The 4,678-nt window shown below is 46.7% G+C and overlaps 1 long non-coding RNA gene across 1 annotated transcript; it reads left to right on the top strand.

The window, feature by feature from the left end:
- The first annotated feature begins 1,866 nt into the window (after nucleotides 1-1,866).
- Nucleotides 1,867-3,788, top strand: LOC119711763. Its single transcript, XR_005259755.1, has 2 exons — nucleotides 1,867-3,454; nucleotides 3,492-3,788. It is a non-coding gene; the product is annotated as an uncharacterized LOC119711763 (long non-coding RNA).
- Nucleotides 3,789-4,678: the final 890 nt, after the last annotated feature.

Genomic DNA, 4,678 nt, shown 5'->3' with positions numbered 1-4,678 from the left:
TTTTATCCCATTCCAGAGATTTTTCATCCCATTCCAGAGGTTTTCATCCTGTTCCAGAGGGTTTTTATCCCATTCCAGATATTTTTTATCCAATTCCAGAGGGTTTTTATCCAATTCCAGAGGGTTTTTATCCCATTCCAGAGGGTTTTTTCCCATTCCATAAGTTTTTATCCCATTCCAGATGTTTTTATCCCATTCCAGAGGTTCCACCTCGCCCTGCCAGCGCCCCCTGCTGGCACAGCGCGGGCACGGCCGCGCATCAAAACGAGCCAAAATCGGGAACACCCAGAATTGGGAACACCGAAAATCGGGAACACCCAGAATCGGGAACACCCAGAATCGGGAACACCCAGAATCGGGAACACCCGAAATCGGGAAAACCCAGAATTGGGAACACCCAGAATCGGGAACATCCAAAAATCGGGAAAACCCAGAATCGGGAAAACCCCAAATCGGGAACACCCAAAATTGGGAACACCCAAAATTGGGAACACCAAAAATCGGGAAAACCCAAAATCGGGAACACCCAAAATCAGGAAAACCCAATATCGGGAACACCCAAAATCGGGAACACCAAAAATTGGGAACATCCAAAATGGGGAACACCCAAAATCGGGAAAACCCAAAACCGGGAACACCCAAAATCGGGAACACCCGAAATCGGGAACATCCAAAATCGGGAAAACCCAAAATTGGGAAAACCCAGAATCGGGAACTACCAAAATCCGCCCCGGGAGCCGCAGGAAAAGCGATGGGAGTGTGATGGGATCCGCTCCAAGGGATTTGGTAAAAGGAGAAATTCCCTGAGCACCTGGGGCCGGGCGAGGCCCGCCCACGGTTGCCATGGCAACAGCTAAAAATTATTTATCCCAAATTCCGATGAAGTTTTCCATTTAAAAGTTTCCCATCTGCTGGGACACCCCAGGGGAAGCTCCTGGAGGGGAAGGTGACATTCCAAGGGCTTTGTCCCTGCTCTCATCTCTCCCTCAAACTGATTTTGGAGCTTAAAATCTCCATTTGTAACTCCAGGAAGAGTCGGGGGAAAGCACAAATTTCTGGATTATTGAATTCTCCTTTATTATTGAATTCCCCTTTCAGTTCTCCAAAGTCACACTGGGCCCAAAGCTGGCTTCAACTCCTCAGAGAATTCCAAGGAATTCACCCCAAAACTCCCAGAACTCCTGGAAGGTGACATTCCAAGGGCTCTGTCCCTCCTCTCATCGGTTTTGGAGCTAAAATTCTCCATTTGTAACTCCAGGAAGAGCCTGGGGACAGCACAAATTTCTGGATTATTTCAGTTCTCAAATCACACCAGGCCCAAAGCTGGCTTCACCTCCCCAGAGAATTCCAAGGAATTCACCCCAAAACTCCCAGAACTCCTGGAAGGTGACATTCCAAGGGCTTTGTCCCTCCTCTCGTCTCTCCCTCTAATTGGTTTCGGACCTTAAAATCTCAATTTATAACTCCAGGAAGAGCCTGGGGAAAGCACATTTCTGGATTATTGAATTTTCTCTTCAGTTCTCAGAAGTCACACCTGGCCTAAAGCTGCCTTCAGGAATTCCGAATTCACCCCAAAACTCCCAGAACTCTTGGAAGGTGACATTCCAAGGGCTCTGTCCCTCCTCTCATCGGTTTTGGAGCTAAAAATCTCCATTTGTAACTCCAGGAAGAGCCTGGGGACAGCACAAATTTCTGGATTATTGAATTCAGTTCTCCAAAGTCACACCGGGCCCAAAGCTGGCTTCAGGAATTCCAAGGAATTCACCCCAAAACTCCCAGAACCCCTGCAGGTGAACACTTTCTACCTCTCACAGGACGAGCCCCCCTCGCAGCAGCAGAAGAAGGACACCAGGCGCGCTCATGGGTTATAAAAGCCCTTTTATAAAGCCATTTTTAAACAAAACCAAAAAGTTTACAAAAGAAAATAAAAGATACAGAAGAATGAGTTGCTTAATATATTCCAAAAAGGAGAAAAAATAAAAGAGGGGACACAATTCCAACATGCTGAACAATAAAGGGTTCGTTTTTTTTTTTTCCTCGTGGTTCTTTTTTTTAATACAAAATACAAGCGAAGGATACACATACTTAAAACAGAGCTCAGGAGCAGGTATGCAGTCCCAGGAACCCTTTTTTCAATCAAAGCAAAGCAGGGTTTTGTTATTTTTTTTTTTTGTTTTGTTTTTCTTTCTTTGCAGGTACATACAGAGACTGAGAGGATGTCAAATTAATTAGCACAAAAGACCATCACACGATTTCTACCAATGAATGTTTGCGTCTAGAAATTCACGAACATGGTCGGCGGTCATGTTCACTTCAACCCCTTAAAAAAAAAAAAACCCCGAACAAAAAAAAAAAAAAAAAAGTGTTGGTTTTGTTTTTAATTTTAATTTTAAATAAAGCATTAATGTTACATTCAGACTTATAACTCCTAGTACCATGCTAGAGCTCAGGGTTGTCAAGAGTTGCCAACCCCACGGCGCTGTTTGCAGCTGCCCCTTTTTCCTGCTTTTCAAACGAAACCAAAAAAATTAATAATAAAAATTCAAAAAGGACAGGGAGGGGAACTGCAAAGAGCCTGATTTTTTTTTTTTTTTATTTTAGTATTTTTATTTTCCAAAAGCTCACCAGGGGATCGCAGATACTCAAGACAAAATATTCCTTGCATACCAGAAAACGCTGCCAGTCTCCTCCTCCACTGCTCACTCAGGGTTTGCTGTGACACGATGGCAAACAACGACAACAAAAAAAAAATTTACGTAGCTCTTATTTACAATTCATCTTTTTTTCGTAACAATTGCTTCTGCGGGAAGGGGAGGAGGGGGGAAAAAAAGAAGAAAAAAGAAAGAAAAAGCTCACGAATGCTGAGAACACAAAGGGGACGGGGTGTCAGACGCTCCCGCTCGCGCACTCACACACCGAAGATTTTGGGGTTTGTTTTTTTTTTTACACACATTTAAGTCTGGCTTAAGCTGATTTTAGGATCTCCACCCACCCTCCCCGCCCCCCCCAATCCCAAAATATATATATAAAAAACCCTGGCCCCACTGTACAGAGCGTTCGCACACGGGCGCTTTGCAGTCACACTGAGCACGCTGGGCACGGCCGGGGCCACGCTGGAGCCCCAGCGACCCCCAGAGTTCCATGGAAACACATTCAGCTCCTCCAGAGGGAAGGCTGGGCTCGATGCAGAGCTCGGGGAGGTGTCTGAAGGGCACGGGGGGCTCTCCCTGCTCTGCCGGGCTCCCCAAACCCCGCGGGGACAGGCAGGACAAGGCGCGAGCGCCGCTGCTGCTCCAGCGCTGATCCGCCTCCCGAACTGCACTCCCAGCCACGCAGAACTGACCCTCCCCAGGGACAGGTGGGACAGCAAGCCCCCAAATTCCCACAGCCTGAACGCCACCAGCTCCTCGGGATGTCCCTGCCACGCTGCTCCGCGTCCTCCCCCCTCCAAGAGGTGAATTCTCCATCACCGCGTCCTCCCCCTCCAAGAGGTGAATTCTCCATCACCGCGTCCTCCCCCTCCAAGAGGTGAATTCTCATCCAACACCCAACTCCCGGGGCAGGCTGTGGCTTTCAGGAGCCGTGTATCAACGCTAGGATCTGGTAGAAAAATAAAAGCTTCACGGAGAAAGGACAGGAAAGCAAAGCACCAGGTTTGGTTTGTTTTTCCTACAGCTCCAAAAGCTTCCAGCACGGTGCAGAGTCCTCCCCTGCCTCCCTCACCTGGCGGCCTCAGCGGCTCCTGGACCTTTGTGGCCATCAGGGGAGGGAATTAAAAAAAAAAAGGGGAAAAAAAAGGAAAAAAACACCGAGGAATTTCAGATTTTTGCACCACGCCTCTCTCCCCTCACTCGCTCTGCCTCGAGGAAATGAAAATTGATTTAAAGCTCCTCAGCTGCCTCATCTTTCAGCCCCTCCTGACCCCCTTAGCTCAGCTCAGCTGTCCTGCTCCTGCTGACCCCCCTGCAACTGAACCAAACCATCTCCAGCACAAAACCCCAGCTGAAATTGTGAAATTGCAGATTTTGACTGATTCTGACCGATTTTGACTGATTCAAGGCAGGATGCTGGCAGAAACCAGAGCTGGAGGTGCTGCTGTGGATTCAGGGACACGATGGAAGTTGTGAAATTTTAAAATCAAGACCAGGGCAGGGCTGGAGCCTGACTGAACTTTGGAATAAATCCAAAATTTTTCATTTGGATTAAGAATTTTGGAATAAATCAATTTTTTTTTTTTTTTTACCTCTCTGCAAAGGCTTCAGAACTACAGCTGTGGGACAGAGAAGCTTTTCAAAGGCTCCTCCTCCTGGGAATGAAACTTTTCTGCTCCATAAAAATCTCTTGGTGCTCCTAAAGAAAGGCATTTTCCCAGCTTTCCTTCCAGGATGTTTAATACAAATTAATTCCAGCGGGCATTTAAAAAGGTGAAGTCTGCCGTTGCTGCAAAATGATGGATGTTAAAATAAAAATATTCAAAATAACAGAAATATTGGCATTGAGCATTTGCTCCTCTGTAAAATTGTGAAATTGCTGTCTCAGTGTTTGTACCGAGTAACAAAAACAGGTTGGAAAAGGTACAAAATCCTGAAAATCTGGGATTTTTGTGGTGCTTGGGCTGTGAGACACTCCAAGAAGCACCAGGCAGCCTCCAACCCATGGGAAATGAAGGAGGGAGAAG

Source organism: Motacilla alba, chromosome 26 (genome assembly GCF_015832195.1).
Source record: "Motacilla alba alba isolate MOTALB_02 chromosome 26, Motacilla_alba_V1.0_pri, whole genome shotgun sequence".
Classification (NCBI taxonomy): domain Eukaryota; kingdom Metazoa; phylum Chordata; class Aves; order Passeriformes; family Motacillidae; genus Motacilla; species Motacilla alba.
Note: the sequence above shows the minus strand (reverse complement) of the source record. Positions and strands in the feature narration are given on the sequence as shown.